The sequence below is a fragment of the Chlorocebus sabaeus genome, chromosome 11 (assembly GCF_047675955.1).
Source record: "Chlorocebus sabaeus isolate Y175 chromosome 11, mChlSab1.0.hap1, whole genome shotgun sequence".
Lineage (NCBI taxonomy): Eukaryota > Metazoa > Chordata > Mammalia > Primates > Cercopithecidae > Chlorocebus > Chlorocebus sabaeus.
Window position 1 is genome coordinate 67,163,884 of NC_132914.1, and position 27,576 is coordinate 67,191,459.

General features: G+C 40.8%; 1 long non-coding RNA gene across 2 annotated transcripts; it reads right to left on the bottom strand.

Moving 5' to 3' along the window:
• Nucleotides 1-72: 72 nt before the first annotated feature.
• On the bottom strand, nucleotides 73-27,250 carry LOC103238708 (uncharacterized). Of its 2 annotated transcripts, XR_012094536.1 has the most exons (4): nucleotides 26,777-27,250; nucleotides 24,524-24,645; nucleotides 6,155-6,334; nucleotides 73-164 (listed from the first exon to the last, which is right to left on the bottom strand). It is a non-coding gene; the product is annotated as an uncharacterized lncRNA (long non-coding RNA). The 2 variants fall into 2 exon arrangements; XR_012094535.1 differs by lacking the exon at nucleotides 73-164 and having other exon boundaries at nucleotides 754-6,334; nucleotides 26,777-27,248.
• Nucleotides 27,251-27,576: the final 326 nt, after the last annotated feature.

Here is a 27,576-nt window from a genome sequence, read left to right on the forward strand (position 1 = left end):
GGGCTAAATGACTCAGTATCTCAAGTTTTAAATTCCCATGAAAGAGAATCTGACTGGTTTAACCTTGCTCAGCTTTTCATGTGGGGTTTAAGCAGCTGTGGCCAGGCAAATGTAGTCTGTAAGGCTGCCTCTTTCCGGCTAGGGTTGGTGGTGGTGGATAGATTCTGTAAGCAGGGAAGAAAATTATAAGCATTTTCAGTGAAGACATTGTATCTCATTTGGTCCTCATATTTCTGAGAGGCAGAAATTATTATTATCCCTATTTTACATAAGATTTAGGATAAGCGGCTTGTCTTAGGCTATACAACTAGGAGGTGACAAATGTAGGATTTTAAACCCGAGACTTTTCACTTCAAATTGCAAGCGGTTTCCTCAGCACTGTTCTGTCAATGCGAAATTATATGGTCTCACTTTCTGGAGCATCACAAACATATCCAGTCTGGATTTTTAAGGATTTGTTTTAACAGCACTAACTTATGGTTTTAAATCAAACATTAGTAGTGATCCAGAAAGAAAAAGTTGAAGAAGAAAATCTGAACCATAGGTCTTGGATGAAGCACTGTTATCCATTAACGAAGAAGTGAGCAAGAGTGAAAATCCTGTTGGGAAAAGTTCAAAGGAAAAAGTAGTTGGTTAATGGAAGGCCTATGCTTGGGGCATGTGTGTGACTCACCGCCGCTGCAGGGGTTTCAGCGGTAGTTAAGACAGCTGGAGATTCAATTCCTAACTGATAAGTTTGAGTAGTAAATGCTGCCAATTGAATGATGGATCTTATCATAAAGTATTCTGTCTGGGTCTTCTGTAAATATGGACAGCCGAATCTCAGATTTATAGTTCATGCTCCCACAAACTCAGACTTTCCTACTCTGTTCCTTACTTCCCATCTTTCACTAGACTTAGAGAGAGGAAAGCAAATGTTTAATACCATTACAAAATTATACAATTTTTATAATTTTAATTCATACAAGTTGCAGAACTCGTCTCTAATGTGACCTACTCTGGAGGATTTATCCCGTTCCCCCATCCTGCCACTCTCAAATCCCACCTTAAATAGTTCTGATGTCCCCGAGGGTCCGTTCTTAGTTGTGATGTGACAGTTGCCATTCTCCTTTTCTCTTTTGTGGCTCCTTGGGGAATTATCTTTGGTCATACCATTAGCAAACTTAGTGGCTCACGCATTGACACTTACCGAAGATGTCACAAATAGCTGCTCAAGGTGCTGCTGTTACTGCCATTGGTGTCTGTGCCTTGGCAGCCTTAACCAAACCAGTGTTGAGGGCTCTCACTGTCACTGGAGGGCTGGGTCTAATGGTGTCAGGCCTCCATCTCAAGGGGGGCTGTGCTAAGCCAGTTCTTTGTTGGCAGTCTCCTCTTCCTAGGATTCAGCCTAAATTGAATTAATGCCACTTGATGTGAAAGTTGGGGTCTACGTCTACTGTGTTATAAATATCTCCCTCCCAGAAGCTGCTTTTGTTCTAGAGTCAAGCTATTGGCCTCTACTTACTTCTCCTGGGATGAGCATTTTGGTTTTTCATGTACAAAGATCCTGGGAACTCACCTCATTTTCAGACATGCTTGAATCCTAGGTGAATATAGATTTTAGAACAAAGTATAAACAAATACATGTGAATATATGGGACAATTTCTGACAGATTTTCCAAGGTTATCAAATAGTGCTTTATATAATCCCACCTCTGAGGTAGAGTAAAACTAATTCATATTGGAAAAGCAACGTATCCAAGGACACATATGCTCTACTTTAGCTCCTGTGTTTCTGGGCTTAGAATCTTGGTGATCAGGGTCGTCCCAGGTAACGCTATGTCTTACACACAGAGAGTTTGTGCTCAGCAGCTAGACTTTCAAGGAGAGAGTACTACTGTCCTTTTATAGACTCACTTTGTTTTTCTTTTGTGACAAGAGCCAAACCAACCAACCAGATAAAAAACTTAAAATACCACTATTCTAGAGGAGCACACAAACCCAACTGGAATACTCCCCAGGTGAGACACTCTCCATCTGAAAGATTTTTCTCTCCCCTGACACATTTCTGCTCAGAACAGATCTCTGACCTTTGAAGTTTTTAGACCAATGCACAATTATTTAAGTCTGTGTGCTAATACTTCATTAATGGGTTTTAGTTTTTCATTCACATCTTAGTCATAGACTTTCTGGAACAGGCTGTTTCTTAATTTAGAATATCTACTTAAAGCACTTTTGAAATGCAAAGTTTTTTTTTGTAAATAGTGGTTCCCAAGTGGATTCATTTTGTTTCTATTACGACACTGACAGGTTATTAAAATCTATATGTTTAGATGTTCAATGGTTAATTTTTTGATCAGGGGAATGGAAAGTGGAGAAAATAACTGGTGAAAAGAAGGAACAATAATTGTGTGTGTGTATGTCTGTCTGTGTGTGTGTCTGTATGTGTGTGTGTATTGTGTCTATGCATGTAAAATGAAGTTGAGCTAGCCACAAGTCCAGCAGTTCTTACATTCTATCTATCCAGTCCCTCGTATCCTAACAGGTTCATAATTGTATTAAAAGGGCCTTTGGCAGTTAGGAAGCTGATAGTGTTCAAGTCTGTGTAAGGGGTATTTGTGAAGAACCTGCGACGTGTCTCTCATATGAAACAGGGATGTAATCAAGATAAATTTATAATAAGGCATCTTCCTACTCTGAGTTGCTACCTTTAACTGTTGATCCCAGGCACTCTGAGCTGGAAAGATTAAAATTCACCTCAACTCCACTTTGGCTGCTGATGTGGTTTGGGTGTCCCTGCCCAAATCTCATGTTGAATTATAATTCCCAGTGTTGGAGGTGGGGCCTGGTGGGAGGTGATTGAATCACGGGGGTGGTGCTTCATGAATGGTTCAGCACCATCCCCTTGGTACTGTACTAGTGATAGAGTTCTCATGAGATCTAGTTATTTAAAAGTGTGTGGCACCACCCCCTCCCTTCCTCCTGCTCTGGCCATGTAAGATGCCTGTCCCCATTTGCCTGCTGCCATGATTGGACACTTCCTGAGACCTTCCCGGAAGCAGAGGCTGCTTTGCTTCTTGTACAGCCTGCAAAATTGTGAGCCCATTAAACCTCTTTTCTTTATAAATTACCCAGTGTTAAGTATTTATTTATAGCAGTGCAAGAATGGACTAATATAGCTGTTAATTACATTCAGTCTCAAATTTAACAATCTTTCCCAGGACTGAGACAGCTTTGTATATGTAAGTGTGTTAGTCGTTCATTCTCACGTTGCTATAAGGACATACCTGAGACTGGGTAATTTATAAAGAAAAGAGGTTTAATTGACTCACAGTTCCACATGGCTGGGGAGGCCTCAGGAAACTTACAATCATGGCAGAAGGGGAAGCCAAGATGTCCTTCTTCACAAGGGGGCAGGAGAGAGAGGTGCTGAGCAAAGGGGGAAAAGCCATTTATAAAAACTATCAGATTTCACAAGAACTCACTCACTATCACGAGAACAGCATGAGGGTACCCCCCCCATGATTCAATTAGCTCCCACCAGGTCCCTCCCACCACACGTGGGGATTATGGAAACTACAAAAGATGAGATATGGCTGGGGACACAGCCAAACCATATCAGTAGGCTTGCATTTTATTGGTTCTCCTCCCTTGAAAACAAGGGGTTTTATAAGGCAATGACTTTCTCAAGTGGTCCATTCCCGAGCAAAGGGAACTGCTCTCCAGGAATAACCCATTCGGCCACATGATGGGCATCTGCTCCCCAATACCTAGGGAGCTCATCAGGACCCAGGGAAAGAGGATTATGCAAAACTCTGAGAGGGGCCCATTTCTTTAGATTTGGCCATGATGTATTTCCTTGGCAGAATATGAAAAGAGTCCAAAATTCCAACACACTGCATTTGTTTGGCTCTTTAGCACAGAGCTTCTCAAATGTTAATGTGCACACAATCACCTGGTGATCTTGTGGAAATGCAGACTCTATTTCAGTGGGTCTGGGGTGGGGCCTGAGAATGTGCCTTTCCAACAAAGACCTGGATGCTGTTGATGCTGCTGGCATGAGACCACACCCTGAGGAGCAGGACTTTCCAGTTTGGCAAGCGTTTTCCTATATCATCCCACTCAGTCCTCAGGACAAGCCTGTGAGGTACTTGACACATCCCCACTTCCAGCAGTAGAGGCAGGTTCCATGAGGTAAACAGACTTGCTTAGGGTTGCACAGCAGGTATGACTTTCGCTCAGACATCTGAATCCAAGTCCTGTGATTTTTCTCCCACACAACTGTGCCTCCTCCACGTACATCTTGGCCCATAACGTTTCTCAGGGAGATGCTCCAAATCAGGGTTTTTGTTTTCAGAAAGCTTGTTCATCAGCACACCACTGCATTTTTCCCCCATTCCTCATATCTTGTTAGATGGGTTCTTTTATGTTGCTTGTCAGTCTGTTTAGGTGGTGATTGTCATCCAACATACTTGCTATCCCTCTCCACTTCATACTATCCACAAATAGGTATAAAATGTCTAGTTTCTCTTATTTGAATTATAAATACAGGTTTTTCATCCATGTTTGAAGGCTCGAGTATTGATGGATACACAGAGGACTAATCTCTGGGAAGTAATACAGGCAGTATATATAGAGTCGGAGTAAGAGATTAAACATCTCATTGATAATGATCAGGTAACAAAGTGGGAGTCATTATTGTTAGGCAGGAATCTAGACCCAACATGGCGGTATCACCGGGCATGGCAGGCCCTTTGTTAGGACTCCCCACCCTTCACTTCCTGCTAAGATTCTCAGCGCGAGAAAAAAGCCCCGCCCTGCGCAAGCTCCTGGACACGTCATTCCTCAGAAACCGAAACTTACAAACCCCGCCTACCTCTCCCTATAAAAGGCCCCCCGATACCCGCCCCCAGCGCGACTTCCTCGGCCCTCCTCCTAGGGGACCGGTGAACCTCGCTGGGGAGCCCAATAAAGGCTACCTCTGTTCTCATCTGCCTCATGTCTTCTTGCTCGGCTCCCCATTACATTACAATTATAATAGCATAAGCTGGAAGTTGACAAACACATAGTGGAAAAACACATGGATTCTGGAGTTTTGAATCCTGGTTCTGCCTGACCAAATGTGTGATGTGGGGCTAGTTACCCAACCTCTCTGTGCTTTGATTTCCTTGTATATTAAAAGGAGATAACATGTTTTTTTGTGACTACATTTTATTAATTCACAACAGTCCCCCACATATATTAAGTGTTCAATAAGTATCAGTGCTTATCCTTATTACCAATCAGATAGTCCAATCTACTCATTTTTAATTTTTGAGACAGGATCTCACTGTGTCACTCAGGCTAGAGTGCAGTGGCGGGATCTTGGCTCACTGTAGCCTTGACTTCCCAGGCTCCAGTGATTCTCCCACCTCAGCCTCCTTAGTAGCTGGGACCACAGGTGTGTGCTGGGTAATTTTTGTAATTTTGGTGGAGACGGGGTTTGGTTGAGTTGCCCAGACTGGTCTCAAACTCCTGAGCTCAAGTGATCCACCCACCTCGGCCTTCCAAAGTGCTGGGATTACAGGATTACTGCACCTGGCCAATCTCCTTACCTTTAATATGGAGCCAGAGAGTCCCAAAAAGCTCAAGTGATTTCAACATTCATTAACCAACAATTATGGAGCTTTCACTATGTGGCAGATATTTACTAGTTGGTGACTAGGCAAATGTTTTAAGTTGGGAAGTAGTAGAGCTGATAACTGAACACAAACCCTCTGGTTTCTATTCTATTATGATAAGAGTGAGTGTATGTCTCCACACTCACTGCCACTCTTGATCTGCAATTGTTCTCTGATATTTCCGACAGTTCCAACGGCAGCATTGCCTTTAACTCCATTGACCCTAGTAGCCATCGAACTTTATCTTCTTTTCCCGTTTGTCCCAGAAGGATCCTGGGAGTGTGGAATGAAAGACAAATAGCCTTAAGCTGAGCCCTAAGTGCCCTAGATTGGCTAAAGAGATGGGTCTGGAGGTCAGGAGTGCTCTTGAGCCCCAGGGCTTACTGATGCTCTTCCCAGGTCTGAGTTTCTAACCCCACCCAGAGATTGTTGGTTTGACAATCAGCATAGTTCACCTGGCTGCACTTAGCGTTATTGGCATTTCTGTCCTCAAGAACAGCAAGGAATTTGGTTACCCTGGGCCGGGGGTGGGGCACTAGTTAGCAGCTGCCCCTCCTGCTCCTTATGTGGCTCTATTTCAGCAAGACTTGAAAATCTTTGTCTTCAGAGAACCCTCCGGCTCTGAGCTTCGGTGATTTTGTTTGGAGAAACCTCTTCTTGTAGTTGTAGTTTCAGGTAAGGCATCTGATGTGTAACTAAAGGATAAACACAGAGAGAAATAAAAATCTTTTATTACTTACATGAAGTATGTGCAAATGATAAAAAGTGCAAATGAATTTGAGAGAGGAATTGTGCAAGCCCTTAGGGGGCTATTACTTGTCTTTAAAAACCAAGAGTTGCTTAACATTTTGCTACTTTGTATTTTCGTCTTCATTTAGAACATAAATTTATGGTGATTGCTGGCAGTTTAAGGAGTATCTTCTCTTAATAACTAAGCTTTTTATTACAAATGTTCGAATCTTCCTGCAAATTATTCTGATATTATTACACATCTTCCTCCTCCAACAATACTATCAATAATACTATTATAATACCTCCTGTGTGTGAAGCCTGTGTGTGCAGAAAACCCAAAAATGTTAAGAATAAACTTTTATATTTACTCTAGGCCACGGTAATTTGCTGCCCCAGATACAGTGTTTTGGGATTGCATAGGATAAAGGACTCCAAATTGCAAGGTATGCAAGATAGAAGACATTATGGTTCTTTGCTTTTAAACAAGAAATATGACATTTGTAATATTAACTTCCCAATGTATTGATTTGTGGAGCTGGACAATGTTCAACTTAAAAAACTTGTTTTATCAGAAGAATGCATGCACATGGTTTCAGATGTTGAATAGGACTAGTAATCTTATTGATGAAACTATAGTTCTCTCATGCATACCCTTCCACTCTCCACTGATAGCTATTTTCTTTTCTTTTCTTTTCTTTTTCTGTTTTTGAGACGGAGTCTTGCACTTTCGCCCAGGCAGGAGTGCAGTGGCGCAATCGTGGCTCACTGCAAGCCCCGCCTCCCGGGTTCACACCATTCTCCTGCCTCAGCCTCCAGAGTAACTGAGACTACAGGCGCCCGCCCCCATGCCCGGTGGAGACGGGGTTTAGTAGAGACGGGGTTTCACCGTGTTAGACAGGATGGTCTGGATCTCCTGACCTTGTGATCCACCCACCTCGGCCTCCCAAAGTGCTGGGATTACAGGCATGAGCCACCGCGGCCGGCACATTGATAGCTATTTTCTACTGTTTCAGCTCTTTATTCTTGCACCAGCTCCATAGTTCTAAATAATATGCATATGCTGCTATTGTTTATCAATTTTAGATATTGAAGTAAATGAGGATTTTAGCTCATCTACCTCCTACCCCATCCTTCAATATAGTTATATGAAAATTTTCTAACAATTCATATTTTATGCTTTCATTATTCTGACTTTATAAATATTATTCATAGCTGAGCTTAGCAGTATGATTATATTTTCTGTAAATACTTGTTATGGTTGTTATTATTTTCTGGGCTCTGTTTCCTGCTGCTGTTGAAACATTTTCTATCAGGCACAATCACTTCACTAGGCTGATGACCGGAATTTGCCAGGCACTGTGGTTGGCGGATGTCTGCGCTACCTGCACCTCTTCTGGCAGCACGTTTTTCTAGATTGATTCCCTCTGGCATCCACCCAACCCCACTGAGCAGCAGAGTGTGAGGTGCCGTCATAGCCCAAGATTCATAAGTAAGGTTTAGAGATGGCAAGAAGGAAGAGCAACGTAATTAAAGGCAAGAGACAAGCTTGAGCATGGGATTGTCTAGAAAGAGTTTTCTGAGATCTTTAGATGTTGTGTGCTATAGAATCTTACCATTGGGTGGATGTGGGCACCAAGTTAAGTGATAGCTTTAGAATCACAGTTGAGGTTTCTATTTTCTTTGTAAATAGGCCATGAACATTTGTGCAACCTAGAAATTGATTTCATTCAGAAATACAGTATTTGACTCACAAAACTTGGAATCATCCACCACATGTTTAGCCATTGGACCCCCTTTGGCTGTGTCCTCCTCTTGTGTTTTTCTTGTCACTAGTTGAGAAAAGTCAAATGCCTGCCAGCAGTTTCACTCCAGCCTGTACTGCAAATCCTCAGAAGACTCAAGCTCAAAGGGAATCAAAGCGTGCACACACACACACAAACACACAACGGAAGAACCAAGCACAAAAGGAATCAAAGCAAGTGCAAACACACACACACACTGGTCTTCTCTGGATTTTTATTTAACCGTCTCTGATTCTATTAAGACCTTACGTACACACATCAGAGCATATTAAACTTTGAGATGGGGATATATGAGAAGACATTGCTTGATAAATGTTATTTGCTAGACTTTATTTTTAATTCCTGTCTATGAGAATGAGAACCACTTCAGAATCCTCCTTTTTCTGATTCTTTGTGGCTAGAGAAATAGAAGAGGTAATAAAAGATGAAAGTATTGGCAGGGATGGGGTGATGGCAAGCTTGGAGAAGACCATCCCTGTTGCATTTTTACTTTCAAACTCTGGATATGGAAAAAAACATCATTTATAATAAAGCATGTTCACTAGATCATAAGCCAAGAATATGAATAGAAAAATGCTGGTAAGTAATTTTAATAAAAACTGAAGTCCCTGTTTCAGTTTTCCTGTTTTTTATGCCTCTAGGAATGGGAATAATACTCAAAATATTTACAAAATTGTCAGGCTTCTCATGGTCAATGAAGGGAGACTCCTAGACTTTCTTCCAGACTTGTTACTGGTATTTAGTCCATTAGAGCATGGATTAGGATTTTCTTCTTAAAACTTTTACTTTAAAGGCATGATTTACAAGTAGGAAAAACAAATCCTAGACGTGTATTCAAATCCTGAATAAATGGAAAAAGAAATGTTTGACTAATTATTGGAATTAATACATTTCAAGATAGAATTTGTGATACATAAACCAAATGGAAATGGTATACAGAAGATCCAAAGATCAAAAATGTGTGAGTGTTTAGCATTGTTCTTATGAGAAGATGTTAATAAGCTGGCATTATAAGCATTGGGTCCACTTAGCAGGTGTATCAATAAACCTGGAGATTGATACCTCAGCATATCAATCTGATGCATGGATCTTGTTTTTAACTCTACTTGCCCCTAATCTATATTTGTTAGGAAAACTTCATGTTGTAATCTGGCTTTCCATATACAGTTTCTATAGGGAGCAGGTATTTGATCAGCTGACATGAACATCCCAATCAGCTTGGTAGCTTTGGTTCTCACTGTGAATGAACTAGATTTTGGTTTGGGTACCACATTCTAGAGATGTGGACCTGCATAAGCCCAGTCATCAGAGAACTGGCATGTTCTGGTGTACTAACAAAATCAAATTAGCTTTCAAATTTGAGGTGATCCAACTAGCTTACTCCCTTTTCTCCCTGCAGGTCTGTTTCTGCATTTGCAGAGCCCCAGATAAAAATACAAATGAAAAGGTCGGGCCTGTGTCTTATCCTTATTCTCTTTCCACTGATGGCTCTAACCTTTACATCAGGGGTTTGTGAGCATGCATGAAGACCTCCAGCCACCAAGTCCAAGCTCTGTCCTAGTTCCTGCCTGCCCAAAAGCCACCCATTGACCACCTCTTGGCTCTAGGGGTCCATATATGGCAATGGCTGCCCTTGGGAGGAAAGACCCTAGGAGGGCCAAGCAGGACCTGGCACTCACTACAGGCCATTTGGCGAGGATGGTCTGGGGGTGAGGGGTCGACCTTAGGGTGGACAAATCTTTTTGGCTCTATGGACTTTTCACCCTGTGGAGAGGAGATTAGCCAGAGCAAAGCCAGGTTGGGGCTCAAGGCAAGGGACCTGGTTGCTCAGCTCTAACAATGATACTGCCCACTTGATTCCCCCTTCCCCACTCCAAAGACATGCAGGAGTGACCATATTACCTCTTGGGATGACCTCTCTACCTCCACTATCAAAAACTGCAATTGTTTCTAACAGAATTTATTTTGCCAAATTGTAGTCTAAGGGGGATCTGACTCAAGCCTGTGGACCATAAACAAAAAAGTATCTTGTCTGAAATCACTCTCCAGAGAACTGAGAGTAATTCTGGGGCTCTCTATTAACATTTGTAAAGCTTTCTCATATGCCAGTCCAGAGTCACAGACTCTTAATTATAGGGTCAAAGACAGAAAAGGCTTTACTTAACTGCTAATGAAAGTCCTTAATCCGAATGAACCTGAACTATTTAGCCCAGGAAAATTCGTGCACAGTATCAGCAAATGATATTCAAATAACTTTAAAATGATCGAGTCTTCCAGAGTTTTGTGCTTGGCTCACGGAAACAAGAATTTGAAAGGAACAAAATGGAATTCACTTGCTTATAAATGTGCTTTGGGGCAAAATGGTTGCAAAAGCGACCACATTTTGTTTCAAGAGATTTCTCTGCACACACACTCCATCCAGCCTAGCTTACAGAACAAAGTCACAGAGCTGCATTAACTGTGGCACAGAAAATGATTTTCATCTATACAGCCAACTGGTCTATCATATATATATTATAAAGGGGCGTTGAAAGGGAGGAAGAGAAAAGCATAAAACATAACGACACAGAGCAATTTCATGCAATTCCTTGATAGGAGATGCCTTAAAGTTAAAAGGATGGGAAATCAATATTTGCAGAGTTCTGGGTGAGATGAAAGGTTGGCTCTTTCTGATAATATTGAAATGGCTGAAGACGTGTGGCCAGGGGAAGGACTGGCCTCCTTGGCTGTTCATTCCATTTTATTTTATGTCAATCATTTATTCAACCAGTATTTAAATATCTGTTCTATGTAAGGTATCATTCAACAAGATACCATTTCTATGAATTATTTTCCTTCACTTCCTTTCTTAACATTTCTTCTATATCCATCTTCAACTCTATCACTGGGCAGGTAGTATAACGTAACAGTTAACTACTCAAGCTCTGTAATCTTGGGGAAGTTATTTTACATTTCTGAATCTTGGTTTCTTCATCTGTAAAATAGGCATAGTAATAGTGTCTACTTTACACTAGTGACTTGGCAAACACTAAACTCCCAATAAATGTTAAATATGAATAATATTATGAAAAAGATGATAATAACTTGCTTTATAGACAGAGATAATTTAGAAGCCACCTTTGGGAAAAATAACATCCACCAGAAGTGAATCTAGGATGTTTGTACCTTCCAACATTCTGTATTTCTTGAGCATGAAGGAACCACCAACATTGATTGACCAGGTACTATGCAAAGATATAAGTAAAGATTTTTGAATATGTGATACTTGTCAGGGAGGATAAAAAAAGCTTTTTCCTCTACTTTCAGGTTCAGTGGCTGTGACCCTTGAAAATAAACTGACAAATTAACAGGAGAAAAAGGTTTACTTCATATGCATTTAGGGGGCCTTATAGAAATGAGGTGAAAACTCCAAAGATGCAGTCAAACCTGGAAGCTTATATATTAATATCATTTTGTAAAAGAGAGATAAATTGTGGAGACATAACCAGAAAGAAGGAGACGGGGTTTGTGCTTCTCTGGGTAGTAAATATGGGGAAGGTAAATGTGTGGGGGAAGCTAATGAAAGACAAGTTGTCTTAGCAAGGTTGGTTATGCAGATCCCTCTCCCGCGTCTCAGAACGGGTAGAAGTCTAGGGTCATCTGGTGATTAAAAGTTGTTCTGCCTTTCCTGGTATAAGAGAGGGAGAGGAGGACAACTTCATAAAGGGAAATTTATTCCCCAATTTTAGAAAAATGGGGGAACTTAGAGAACTTTTTCTTTCATCTACTGTTTCTTGATTGCCTTCAGCTCAAAATAATCTTTATGCCAAAGTGGCAGATTCTGAGATGGCATATTCAGATTCCTTCCATATTAATTAATAACCCTCACACAATAGCCTATACATTGGGTACTGTCATAACCTCCATTTTGGATAAACTGAGACTCAGTGAGGTAAGATACCTGTTATGTTTATACAACTGGTAAGTTGTGGAGCTGGGAATCAAATCCAGGTCTCCAGAGCCCAGAGCCAGCATTCTCAGTCATTACTGTCCCTGAAACTCTTCATGGACAAAATGGTGGCAGAAATCCTGAAACAGCCAGGATTACAGATGAATTCTGATTCTAATTGTTAGATTAAGATTGGATCCTAGATTCTGTTTGGTCATCATTTAAAGGAACTCACCATATAGTGCCAGATGACAGGCTCTTATTACAATAAGAAGAAAGGCATGTTCTGAAATTCTGAATTAAGCGTCTGAAGCTACTGTTTACCATGGTTCCATAGTGAGTAGTTGTTCTTTCCTCCTTTGTTTATTCTCACTAGAGGGCAGGGACTGTTTTCAGCACTTGGCAGTGTCCTTGCACATTTATGTGGCTCCCTATTTGTAGAATAAGTAAGTGTTGGTAGATTGGTGCTCCTCCCTGTAGATGAAACAAAATCTAATACACAACTGGAGAGAAACAATTAGGGCCTCGAAGAACCTCAAGGTTGACTAATTTGGCTTTACTAAGTAAGCAGTATATATAAAATAATTCCAAGAATTCTGAAACTAGTTCCAGAATTCTTCCTTCCTTTTGTAATTCATCAAATCTAAATTCTCAAGAAACTGGCTCTATTATTTTGCCTGTAATTTATTACGGGTTCAGATTAGTTCATTTTCCTTGTAAATAGAGCACTCCCAGAGTTCATTGACAGATCCTTGGTTTCCCATTTAATGGCTCTAAATGTATTTTCTCTTGGGACAGGGGTTGTTGGAAATATTTGTGGTTGATGAGCCATTTGTAGATTGATGCCTGATCAAAAAGGTTCAGTTCCTACCAATCCATATATCCATAGAGGCCATAGTAACTGGAGGCTGGGGCAAATATCAAGGTGAATTTAGACTACTGAATATAAACATTCTCATATTGAGGTACAGAAACATACAGGCAATTGCTTTATTATTTCCACACAAATCTCATCTCAGGATATAGTCTAAGCTTCTTTGCACAGGAGGAAGGCTGTTGCAATGGTTAAGAATGCAGTTTTGGAGATGTCCACCCAGCCATTGGATTGCGGCACCCATCTTGATGCTAAGAGGAGAGGATGGGCCGAAGAAGGTACCAGCATGGCCAAAAGCAGATCTGAGAGAGTGAGAAACCAAGTCCTGAAGATGCAGTTGGACAGCCCTGATCAAGCTCAGCTCAAAGTCAGAGCTACTCCCACTAGATTGTGCAGGCATATGAGCCAAAATATTTCCATTTTGCCTTAACCATTTTGGGTGGGGTTTTCCCCCATCATTCACATTCTAGTCTCCATATATCAAAAATGTTATCAATCTTCAAGCCTAGTTTAAATATATCTTTCTGTGAAGCCTTTGTCATTCCCAGAAGCTTTCCTTATTCCCTCCCAGCAAAATGATTTCTGTCTCCCTCCCTCCCTTCCTCTACTCCCATCAACTACTCAGTTGGCTCCTCAACTAAGGCCCTTACCAATTATGCCTTGAACTGTTAAGTGCCTGGGGACTCTGGAGCCAGATTGCTGAGACTGCAATCCTGGCTACAACACCTACTAGCTATGTCATGTCTTCCCTAATAGTGTATAAGGAGCTCAAGACAAAGATCTTGACTTGAGCTATTTTTCTATTGTGCCACTTAATCTTGTTAGGCAGTTGTCCAATCTCCATGAACACAGCCTGTTTTTAGACCTCCCTTTGAGTTCATGCATTGCCCTTCTGCCCTCCTCCTCCATCAGAGGACTGATATTTCCTTGGCCTCCATCCTATATTCACACTCTAGTTCTTTGCCTAGCCTTGCAAATATATTGGGATCCTTGACTTCCTGGGTCTTCTCCATTCTGTTGATGACTAGTCAGGATTATGACAAAAATATGCAACCTAAGTGACAGAATCCTCCTTTCTGGACAGGTAAAGGTTGCTCCAGTGGTTTATCTTGACTGCGAATGATTCATTTTGCAGAACGACATAAAGTTAACTCCTATTCCCTGGCTACTAAAAATCATCCCTTCGAAACCTTTACTGTCCTGCCTTTTCATTCCTGAGAGGCAGTCCAAGGGGTTAACTATTGACAAAAATCCTTCATTTAAATGAACGAATTCTGAAGTTTATGGAAAGGATATTATATCCAGATGTTCATCTAAGAGGTTGTCCTTGAGCAAATGGGAAAATAAAACAATATAATTTAATAGAGTCAAGATGCATAAACAGAGAAGAGGGAGGATTAAAGGCTTTTAGACAATGGCCTGGGTTATGATTGCATTTCTGCCACTTAAATATGTAACTTTCAGTAAATCACATAATTTCTCAAAATTGGAAATTGTTCTCTTCTGCAAAATGTGACCGATAATAATCCATTTTATCTCCATTACACTGAGCTGTGATGATGATCAAACTGGCGGGTGTGTAGTTGCTTTCTACATGGATAAGGTGCTGCTGTTATTACTATTACCAAGTGATCTAGGGTGTGAAATCTAATTTCTTAGTTGGACTTTTACACAACATGTGGTAAATATTAAACTCCAGCATCATTGAGAAATGCAAGTTTAACTCTTTATGAATTGGTCACATGTATTTTCTGGCTGAAGTAAGGGCTGAATTTCTGAAATCTGTTCCTATTACCTCCACGTTTAGAGCTCTGACAACTATAATTAGATTAGCTAACAATAATGTAACATAACTATGTAAATATAATTATGACAGGTTAAAGAAATAGAGCAGAAAAGCAAGTAGAAAAGCAAGTGGGAGTATTGAACTGGAGGGATCTACCAGGGTGTTGGGTTCAATGTTCTTTAGGCTTATTGTTGTATTCTGGGCTTGTGCTTACCGCATTCTAATCAACATTGGATTTCCCTGCTTTAACATTATATAGCTTTTACCCAGACTCCTTCTCACCATGGTGTGAACTTAAATTTGGTGCTATTGAATTTGTCTTCCTAAAGTATCCCTCAAAAAGATTAATTTAGCTGAGGTCTTCCTATAGATAGTCACTGTATTGACATTCACAATGATGTTGCAAAAACAACCTGCATAAAACTGATGGCATCTTAGCACAGATCAAGGCAGCAGCACCAAACCTTACTAGTAGTCATTGATTGTACTCTTTACCAACAATAACACCCAACCTTGGCTCCCTGAACCCCTCTGTGTAGGGCAAGACCTCAGACGGGATGACCAGGTAGTGTCTTTGGGAGGCTACACCACTGAAGTACTGAGTGCAGGCAAAGACACGTTACCCACAGGCATGGCAGGGAAGCCCAGAGCCTCTGGACTTATTTTTGGGCAACAAGAAACTCAGGAGGAACTGGGACAAACTAGAGATTAGAGATTTTTCTCCTGGTTCTGGGTCCCAAGAATTCTCTTGCTTTCTGGTCTTATCTTGCAAGCAGATTCAGGCTCTTTCCACTAGCCGGGCAAAATGAGAGCCTAAATAAAATAAAGTTAACTTAAAGGAAATAAGGAAATGCCAAGGGAATAATTCTGGCACACTGAAGTTTTTGAATGGAGATGAATATCTACTACTATAATAATAGGTATGGCATTTGTATTCTCCCTGTTTAGGGGACCACTTGTTTTATGGAAGATATGTCATTGAAGTTATGTCTGTGTGGCCTTTGTTTTGTTCTAAAGCCAAACTGAAGTTCATCACACTCTGTTAAGCCCCTAATGACTTACAGGGTGAAAGTGTTTTTTAAGGCAATTGATGACACCACAGCAAAAGCAAAATCAGAATGTGGAAAACGTTCGGCACATTCTTTAGAAGATGGACAAATATAAGCAGAAAGGAATCCAATAGGGAAAGAAGAAATTCACTGAAAGATAAAAAGTAAATGAGGTAGAGAAGATTGACTTTGCCCACACATTATCCACTTAGTCACTGAATAAGAGGACAAACACGAATCAATAATTCTAGTCAACTCCTTGAATTCTCATTTTCCCCAAATAAGATTCCTTCTCTCATTTCAAATCTACCCAGATTACAACTTTCCTTTTGCTACAAGAATTGAGCCCATCTCGATTACCTACCTCATTTATTTTATTCACATGTCAAATATTTATTGAATACTTCCTAGGTGCCAGCCATTACATATACAAAGAAAATAACATATGATCTTTGATGCAACAGAGACAATATCAATGCAGTACCAAATTGTGTTTCCTGTTCTTTCCAGGCACACAACTAGATGGAAACAGGCTAAGAGAAGGTTAAGTTGGCCAAGGTTACATGGCTAGTAAAGTTGCAGAGCAGGATTCACACTTAAGGTAAAGCAGAGTTCACATTAGGTAGTAGGATCAAAAGCATACCCTTAGCTGACATTCCCTAAGTTCTGTGCCAACCTGAATTTCAGTAAGGACTTCACTGGAAGGTAAAGTTTATGAGGGCTGGCAACCTCCCCTGCAATTATATTGGGTAATATGGCAGAGTCAGTAGAGCAGAGGTAGAAATGATGTCTGTCGTTTCCAGTCTTGACTTATCGACATCTCTCTCACAGTCCTCTGTGGGCTCTCTTTTTCCTCATCTGCCAGCCAAATGCTGATGAACTAGTAGAGGATTCCAAGGTCCACAGGGATGAGGAAATCACCCAATGGAAGATCCTAGAACCCCAGAACCCTGAATGACTGTGTGGAGTAAATGACTCCTTACTGACTCCCATTGGACTATGACATGTGTGAAAACACACACACACACACACACATCTTTATTGGGCTAAGCCACTGAGATTTTAGGCTTAATTGTTTTAGCAGTTAGACTGCCATGACTAATATATGTGCCATTAAAAAAAAGTCTACAGTCCAGTAGGGGAGAGAGGAATGTAAAAAAATCACACCTCATAATAATTATTCCTCTCAGAGATGTCATGGTGCTATGGTACTTATGAATGCTCTTTGTTACCATATTCATAGAACCCTGAAAGGGAGATGACCGATTGTCCTACATGTGATGCTCAGAACAGGAGTAAAACACAAATAGTTCAGGGGCCAGTTTTCACACGTGTAAGTGTGAGCCAATGGGAGAGCTGCCAAAAGCGAGACAAGAGGGAGCTCTAGGAAGTGGGCCTGGCTAAAACTGGCACATCCATATCAAAGCAACCAGACTGATTCTTTTAAAAACTTGATTGGCTAAACAAAAAAATGGCCAGCTTTGTCTATTGATGTCACAGTTCTCATGTGGGAGATTTCACCTAGATGTCCCTAGGTGGCCCATTCTAGTGCTGATTGTTAAGAAGTTCTTGGTGTATAATACATTCTTATACATTTTTCCTTGAATATCATCTAAAGGCACACTTTCCAGCCCAAGATTCTGGATCCGAGTGCCTTGGATCTTAGTGCTTTTTTACATTGGGACCTACAAGTTTTGATCTCCAAGAGTCCAAATTATTAATCTAATACATAATTATTGACAAGATCAGCTACATAATATGTGGAGTCCTTTGCAAAATGAAAATATATGTCCTCCCCATCCAAAAAGCATGAAAAAATTCTGTTTTGGTACTGAAATGTTAAACTTTTAAAAATAAAAAATATTGTGGGTACATAGTAGATGTATATTTTTATGGGATACATGAGATACTTTGCTACAGGCGTGTAATGTGTAATCATCACGTCATGGAAAATGGGGTCTCCATACCCTCAAGCATTTATCCTTTGTGTTAGAAACAATCCAATTATGCTCTTTTAGTTATTTTTAAATATACAATTAAATTATTATTAATCGTAACCACCCTGTTGTGTTATCAAATATTAGGGCTTACTCATTCTTTCTAACTACAAAATATTAAAATTTTACCATGCCTGATATGTCCTGCCCTGGCTGGGGACAGGTTAGTCCTCCAAGGCATGCAACTTCCCAACCAGAATACACTTGGCACCTGGCTCCAGCATGGGTGAGAGGCTTGCACTTACTGAACCACCCACTGAGTGCGCTGTGGAGCTGTCAATCCAGGGTGGGTCTGTGGCCACCACTCCCTCCCTGAGATACCACAGGGAACACACACCCAACCTCAGCCCTTCCCTCTCCCACGCCCAGACTCTGGCCAGAGTCAGAGTCCTGTCCCCTCCCCACAAGACCTGCTTGCCACCCAGGGCACCATGGGTGGGGGGTAAGCAGCCAAGAGCCCAGGTGGTGATGGGCACTGAAGAGGTGGGAGGTGGGGCCCCACGTGAGCAGAGACTCCGGGTGCCCACCTGTGCTCCATAGTCCCATCAGACTTCATCTACAGACAATTCAAAGATAAAATTTTAAGAATCTGAAGACAGCAATGCAGAGCATTGAATCCAAGTGGGAAGCCCTTCTGACTGGAGGCCCCGTGTCACCGTGCTGCTCACAGACCCACAAAGTCAGCCCTGATTATGGGACACCTACTACCTCCTAGGCACAGGGATGCTGTGCTGAACAACATAGACCAAGTTTCTACCCTCATGGAGTTTACACTCTTACAAAGTCCTTACTGAAATGTAGATAAGCATGAGGGGGTCATAGTTCAATGAAGAGTTTACTTAGAGGGAAGAGTTTGCAAGAGGTCAGCTTTTGAGCTTACCATAAAGATTTGAATTTTGGACTCTGCTCTTCCATTTTTATTAGCAGTGTTGTGACATTGCACGATTTACTTAACATACTCTAAGCCTATTTCCTCATCTGTAAAGTGGGAATGATAATAACACCAATTTCTTTTTTTTTACCTTTAAATTTAAGTTCTGGGATACATGTGCAGAACGTGCAGGTTTGTTACATAGGTATACACGTACCATGGTGGTTTGCTGCACCCATCAACTCATCACCTACATTAGGTATTTCTCCTAATGCTATCCCTCCCCTAGCCCCCCACCCCCTGACAGGCCCCGATGTGTGATATTCCCTTCCCTGTATCCATGAATAACACCAATTTCTATAAGCAAAGAGTAAATGGGCTCATGCTCATACTACTATTACCTTTTAGCAATAGTATTAGTACTACTATTAATATTCATTAACTGTAGCCTAAATGAACAAAAAGAAAACACCGTTGTAGACACGGGGCAAAGGAGAGTACTCAGGTGAAAGAAAAACTGGTTGCAGCTAACTGAAATTTAGCTTGTGTTTACTTATTTAATGCCAGCTGAATTCGATTATCGTTTTTCTTTGCTGAATTGCCTGAATAATTTGGTGCTGTGTGAAAAAAAAAAAAAAAAAATGCAAGTATAGTGCCCTGTCATTTTTGTCAAAGAAAACAGTTTTGAAAGTTAAGCGAAGTAAACTTTTTGCAAAGTTAACTGAAGCAAAATCAGTTTATTTCTGATTTCTAGAGGCAAGTAAATGATCACATGTGATGGACTCCTCACTAAACTGTGAGTTGTGAATTTGGGATTTATGTTCACTTTCACCACTAACTGATTGAGTGCATTCTCTTTAACCTCCGGAGAATTGTAGCAGTGGCACTTGCCACATTTCCTACTGAAGTATTTTGAAGAAGATTAGGTCAAATTCTTAAAATACGAGCACTTTAAGGAAACGTACTTGCTCAAAGATTAGGAAAAGCAATGCAGAAGCTCTGTTTCTTGATTTTATAAAGAATCCAGGAAGTGTTTCAAATACAGTTGGATTTCAACAGATCTTGATTGTGACCTTCCAGAGAGGCATTCATAGGTCTGGAATTTCCCAGGATGCTTTGCCAGGAATTAGGGTTAAATTACCAGAAAATCGATAGGACACGTAGCACACACTTATCTAGATAGCAATTCAGCACACACATACACACACTCACACACACCTTTCATTGTTGGTGGAGCTGCAATTCAGGAGAAAAGGGAGTGTCCTAAGCAGAGATGGAAATGATTCATTTTGTAAGTTGTTCTATAAAACAGTCCCTAGCTGGAAAGATAGCTTTATTCATGATAAAATGCAAACTCCTTAGATTCTGTACTTTCTTTCATATTTATTTAATCTTATTTTAGATTTATTTTCATAACTCCCCATGCAATTCTCTCAGTCCTTCCTAGTGTCTCATAAATATGAACTATACTCAATCTAAATCATCTCCATTATTTTCCTCTATTTTCTTTTCTTTCATTCCATATGTGTATCCTTGGCAATTTCCCTTTAGCATGAGTCTTCTTTAGAGATTCAAAACTATAGTCCTTTTCTGAGAGCACGGATGGCGTCTCCATAAATCTGGTCAGGAATCACTCCATATTGTGTCTGAGGATTTCGTTTTTGTCCCTGGGTCTGCATGTTTCCACTCTGTCAGACCTTCTGTGCCTGGCTGAAAGCCCAAGATATTTAGACTATCTGGTAAAATAAATCCTTTCCATCTCTGGTTAGTATACTCCCTGAAAATCCATGTGCTACAAGAGAATCCTAGGGTTAAAAATTCAAAGAGCTGCAGGGAGGGGAGAGACAGGAAGGGGAGCCTGGGAAAAGTGGATAGAGAACTTTTGGCTCTTCATCTGGGCTGAGTTACTTAATCACTCTACCTTCCACCAGATCCTCAAGAGACCCCAAGAGAATTCCTGGACTCTCTCAGGAAGCAGATTACTCTATCTGAATGAAATCTTCCTTGGGAAATAAATTGCACAAAGAGTGAAGAAGAAAAAAATGTTTCATGTATATTTCAAGTGATTTATCCTCTCCCCAGAATTCTTGAGCTTCTTTATTCCCGGGGTTTATTTTGTTTAAAATAACATTCCAGTGACTACCCATAATTCAGCAACCTAGATTCTGTCTGATTTCAGAGTAAATAGGTAGCAACTGTCAGACACCATAGTGAAGTTTTCCTGTTTCTTCAAGGGAAAGTGAGGAGTGACTCAAGTATCTTTTCATTTAAATTACCTCGAACTTTAAACAAAGCTTATGAAATCCACTACTATTTGTCACAAGGGTCAGAGTGCCCAGCGGTAACCTGGATGCATTCTGTTGTGTCTGTTTAGGACCAGTTACAATAATTACGACCTGCCTTCCACATCTGACAGAAATGTCTATAGGTTCTTTCTCCTTCTTGCTGTCTCCTCGTGTGTGTGTGTGTGTGTGTGTGTGTGTGTGTACAGAGGAACACTTAGATGCCTTCTTCTCTAACAATTCTATCCACACTTGAAGGCCTTTATAGAGCTTCTCATTGCTAACTACTCCTCAAGGGAGGAAGGTGCACGGGATGGGGTGTTGGTGGGAAGAGTCATCGATGGAGGAGAGGCTGACATGCTTTGAGGGCTGCTGTGTGCCTGCACTACTCTGGCCATAGAAGGTGGAGGCTGAGATTGTGTTTGCTCCTGTTTCTGCCACTTATTAGGCATGTGAATTTGGGCAAGTTACCTAACTTCCCTAAGCCCCAGTTTCCTCATCTGTAAAATGCGGACACTTGTGGGATCATAGCTAACACTTTTTGAGCACTTTTTGTGCTAGGCACTGTTCTAAGTGCTCATGTGCCCACGGCAACCCTATGAGGTGTTAGAGATACAATAGAGAATTCAAGGAAAGGGCTTAGCAAATAAATGTTCAGTGATAGTTAGCAATTATGATTAGAATATATTTTATATTATTGTGTAATATACCTTATCTATAATCTATCTTATTTAATTTTCTCAAAACCCCTATATAGTTGGTATTATCATCCCCATTTTTTTTACCATGAGGAGACTAAAGGAAGTTAAATAACTTGCACACATTTGCTTAGCAGCTAAGACAAAATAGGAGGACTCAAATTCAGGTCCTTGTAAATCCAAACTTGTTCTTTTTTCCCCAGTGTTGAAAAAACATTGCCAGTTGATTCTGTAGGAACATTGTCTTCTGCACTGTGGCTGCAGAGTTTCTTGTCTATGACCCTGCTTCTCAGGACTGAACTTGGTCCCAACAGCTTTGTTGAGAAAAGGGGTCGGCATTCTGGGGCACATGTGCTTTGGTGGCATTTGAGAGTATTTCCACAGATGGGTTTAGCTGTTGCTCTCGTTATATACCCAACCCCAACTCCTTAGCCGAGAGTGCCTCTGAGACCACCACCACCACCTTGTCCTGACTAGTCCTTGCTCATTTTCCAGGTCCCGGTTCAAACATCATGTCTTGGAGAGCCCTTCCTTGAACACTGACCTTCTATTTTAGTCATTCAATGAGAAGACATTTTAAGAGGTCCTACTATGTGTTGGGTACTCTTCTAGAAGTTGGAGTACAGTATTAAACAAAGCAAACAAAATGCCCTGGCGTCGTGGTACCCTCATTCTTAAGTAAGACTCCCCATGGCATCCTGAAATTCTTGCTCATACACCATTGCACGCTTCTGGTTATTTGTAAGATTTTGACTTAATGTCTTTATTCCCCACTAATTTCTAAATACAAAGAAGGCACAGATCATAGGAGATTTTTCTCTGTTAACACAGAGTTTTGCATTGAATAGGCACCCAATAAATATTTGTTGAATAACTGACTAGCAGTGGAGCACATCGATTCATCCTTCTAGGGAGTCCTGGCAAAGGACATTCTCAGTACCAACTCCTAGGGTTTCCTCAGGTGCTGTGAGCTCAGGCAGTGAGCCTTGGAGCTAATCACAAAAGGTCCATAGTCTGAAAGGAGAGGGTTCCCTATTGTGACCTACCTTGCGTTTAAATGGTTTCTGCCCTAGGGATGTGGGAACGTAGGAATCTTTGCATAGTGCTCATGGAAGTATAGACTGTTGCAGCCATCTTGGTAAGCAATCTTGTAGAATTCAGTAAATTAAGTATGCATATATCCAGTGTTCCAACTATATGCCTCCTAGGTATACATCCCATGGATATTCTCACCCAAGTGCATAAAAGGACATATATAAAAATGTTAATTTCAGTATTTGTGGGTGTCTTCCATCGCTGGAAAAGCAGACGAGTAAGTATTGTGGGGCATACAATTGGGTATTAAGCAGTGATTAGGAACAATGGGTTAGTTATACATACAGCAATATGGAACATAGCAGCATAGAACCACACTAATGCTTAGTGGAATAAGTAGAAAACAGAACAAGATGTTTAACATAACCATTTATGTAAGTTAAAAATCCATGCACATAAATCATTACATCTTATGTCTTGGAAAAACATATACAAACGAAAAGAGCCACACTAAACACATTTAAATGATTGCCTGTGGTGAAAGGAGAATGGAGGTGGTGATGGAAATAAATGGAAATTAATTTGTGTAATAGATTAATTTGTAAGTAAATAAGGGAGGGGCCTTGCATGGACCAATGATGTCACTGAACAGAAGGTTCAAAAGTAAACATGTTCTCTGGAGCATCTGCCCTGTTTGTGGTCCCACTTGCTAGACTTGTCTGCCTGTTGTGGCCACTCCCTGATGCCGCCTTTAGATCACATAGTTTACAGAGGTGCTTTAGTATATCATAAATTTGTTACTTCTTCTGTGATGGTGACCCTTGTTCCTCTTTCCCCATAGCAGTTGCTTGAGAACTCTGAGTTCCCAGTGTCTGCTCCTGTGCAGCTTACAGAGAAATTTGGCAAAACAAGGGGTGTCATTAGGTTGGCTCAGCTGGTACTACTCCTGGAATCTCTGTGAGGGATCTGTCCCTGCCTTGCTGTGATTGCTGAAGCGTAGCCTGCTCAAGAATCCAAATGTGGCATCTGGGAAAGGCTCTGGTCTCCCAGTCACACAGAAATGTTGACATGACTTCTGCTGTTAGTTTGGAGCTCGATGCCACATTGGTGCAGCTGTGGCCTGTCTGTGCCTGCAGTTTCCTGGACACAGGCAGCAGTCATGTTCTGTTTATTGACTACCCCTAGCACTGTGGTTGTTCCCCATTATTGACACTGTTGTCATGCCATGTCTCTCAAGTCACTATTTCCGGAACCTTGGCTGTCCATACAATAAGCTGCCACAGAGAAGCAATACCACCATGGCATGGCGTTGGGCCCTTACTGTACTGCAACAGGCAACTTCTGACATGGGGTTGATAGAGGCTGGACTCTCCAGTGTAAAAGCTTTTTGGGTTGCAATGCCCTGAGGAGCATCCAGATAGGTTTTGGGAGCTGTGACACTAGAGAGTCAGGGTATAGTCTGAGAAAGCAGGAATGAGGGAAGCGTGAGGGCTGGATGGAATGGACTCTGCCATTCTACTGAATGACTCCAGCCTGGGACAAAGGTTGAGTCCATTACAAGAGTGTCAGGAGGACCACATGAGGCCAGGAACACATTCCCAAAGGGGCTACAATTTTGATTTTTGATATTATATCTAAAGGAGTATACAACCAGGCACGGAAATGCTCCGAATGAGGCCGGGCACCGTGGCTCACGCCTGTAATCCCAGCACTTTGGGAGGCCAAGGTGGGCCAATCACAAGGTCAGGAGTTTGAGACCAGCCTGGTCAACATGGTGAAACCCCGTCTCTACTAAAGCTACAAAAATTAGCTGGGCATAGTGGTATGTACCTGTAATCCCAGCTACTCAGGAGCCTGAGACAGGAGAATCACTTAAATCCCGGGGTCGGAGGTTGCAGTGAGCTGAGATTGTACCATTGCACTCCAGTCTGGGTGACAAAAAGAGACTCCGTCTAAAAAAAAAAAAAGTACTCTGATTAGGTTAGGTTGGTAGGGGAAAAATGTCATCATACCACTTTAAACTTGTGGTTTATTAGAGGACCACACAGCCTATAGCACACTGCAAATAAAAATGTACCCATAAATCCTATTAGTTATATAGAATGTTTATTGATGATAAAAAGCATTAATTTCTTAAATGTAAATAGTTATAATGGACTAAACATGTTTTAAACCCTCTTTTGTCATTTCTCATATATATATGTATGTATATATATGTGTGTGTGTATATATGTGTGTGTGTATATATGTGTGTGTGTATATATGTGTGTGTGTATATATGTATGTATATATATGTGTGTGTGTATATATGTGTGTGTGTATATATGTGTGTGTGTATATATGTGTGTGTGTATATATGTGTGTGTGTATATATGTGTGTGACTTAAAGTTCTGTGAGGTGCATATGTCATAGGCAAATGACATATATATGTGTGTGTGTGTGTGTATATATATGCTAAAAGCCTCAAAAAATGGAAATGGCCTGCATATTTCAACCTCTGAGAAATCTTTGGTGAAGGACACACACAAACACACAGTCTCTTTCTCTCTCCCCCACACTCCTCCCCAGCCCTTAACAAATTGAATCAGAGAACACACAACTTTTTTCCCACTTAGCAAAATAGAAGCATCTATCTTTCCATATCTATAAGTATAGATCCCTATTATCCTAGTTAATGGCTTCATGGTTTTCACTGTGTAGATATGCATAATTATTTAACCAAATTCCTCTTGCTAAATGTTCAAGTCACTTCAGATTTATCAGTGTTCTAAACTGTGTGTCAATTAACATCTTGTTTATTCATCTTAGCACATTGATCCAACTGTTTGCTTAGGGTAAATTCCTAGGAGTGGGATTTCTAAGTCAAAGACATTTTTTAAAAGTCTCTTCTACATGTTGCTAAATGTTCCTCCAGGAAGGTTGTACCAATTTACACTCCCGCAAAAGGGGCACACATGTGCCAGTTTCCCCAGCCCTTCATCAGCACTAGATAACATGAGTCTTTCATTCCCATTCTGACATCTGGTTCTTTCTTTGAAGCCTGGGCTTCATCACCAGTAGCTTGACCTTTTTCAAGGTTAAGCAGGCATGCCACTTGATTATTTAAAGGGCTGGCTTCCCACTTGGAGGGAACAAATCAGCTTTCTCCATAAAACAATGAAATGTTTTCCTGGTCTTTAAGGTTGAACTAAACTTTCCTTTAAATATGTGCCTGGATTTGTGAGTTTAACTGGCAAGGATAAACTGAACCTATTTTAAAGCTCAGTAAAATTAATGGTCAAATGAAGGATCATCTGTGGTCAGGGCTAATCTAAGCTGGAAAATCATTGTCAGGACACCACTGAATTGCATCCAGGTTACCATCCCTCTGATTTATCTTGGAATTCTAGCTAAACAAATTATTTATGTCCTTTAAAAGAAATCTATCTTTTGTTCAATCATGCTATTTGTTTTAGACATTTAAAAATTTTGTTAGTAACAAATCATCTCACAAATCTAATAATATTAACATTTTGTATTTGCTTCATCATTTTTCATTTCTTTGAGATGGAGTCTCAGTCTGTCACCCAGGCTGGAGTGCAGTGGTGCAATATCTCAGCTCACTGCAACCTCTGCCTCCTGGGTTCAAGTTATTCTCCTGCCTCAGCCTTCTGAGAAGCTGGAATTGCAGGTGTGCGGCACCACACCCGACTCATTTTTGTATTTTTAGTAGGGACAGGGTTTCATCATATTGGCCAGGCTGCTCCTGACTTCAAGTGATCTGTCCGCGTCAGCCTCCCAAAGTGCTGGGATTACTGGCATGAGCCACCACGCCTGGCCTGCTTCATCAATTTTTTTCACTAAAGTAGTCACAAGATAATTTCAGAAATTGTGGCACTTGATTGCCTAACAATAATTCAGTCTTATAATTTATATTTCCTTTCATTTCAGAATATTCTGTGTGTTAGTTCCATAAATACAGAAACATACACATACATATAAATCCAAATAAAATTTTTTTCCCACTAAGAATCACTTGTCCTCTCAAGAATTACATTTCTGTCCTTTAAAAAAAAAAAAAAGTTGAGAAGCAGAGTTCTTACCTTTGTCCTGACAGCTCGTGGAGATGGAGAAGCAGTTTATGAGCTCGGGTTTGCCCTTGTGTCAGTCAAGGACAAAGTCTAGTCTAGAGATGGCATCTATCCTCACGTGACACAGGTATCTCTTTTTAGCCTGATGTTTGGAAAGAAACTGCAAGTGCTACTCAACCCATTTCCATATTTTATGAAATTATTTGTTTTGAAAAGATAAAGTTACAAATGTGACTTTGCCCAGATTATCGTTCTTCTATGGTGAGTCTACTGGATGGCTTCCAGGGCCTGTGAATCAGAGATCCTGGCTGCCTTACGCTGTAGAGAAAGCAGGGGGAAAGAGAGGCTGGCTGTAAGCACTGTGAAGGAGGATAAACAAGGAGATTGTGGTGAATGCACAAGATGATTTTCTGCAAACAAGGTCCAGGATTTCAGACTAGGGTGGCATTAGCTAAGAGCACAAACTTTCAAATTAGACAAAAATGAGCCCAAAGCCCAGCCAGCTCTGCCATGTTTTAACGATGTGACCTTGGCCATGTTATTTTTCTTCTCTAAGCCTCAATATTAGAATTTACCTTAGGATCATTTTAAGGATTCAATGAGCTAATACATACAAAGCTCCTAGTAGAGTACTTGTATAAACTGCTCAGTAATGAGAGTTGTTATTATAATTAGTTGAGACATGAAGATCACCTTCTCTTCTTTCACATTACTTAATATACTACACTTCAAGGCAATGTTAGGCAAACTACAACCCATGGGTCAAATCCACTCCGATGCCTGATTTTGTACAGACCATGAGCTAAGACTGG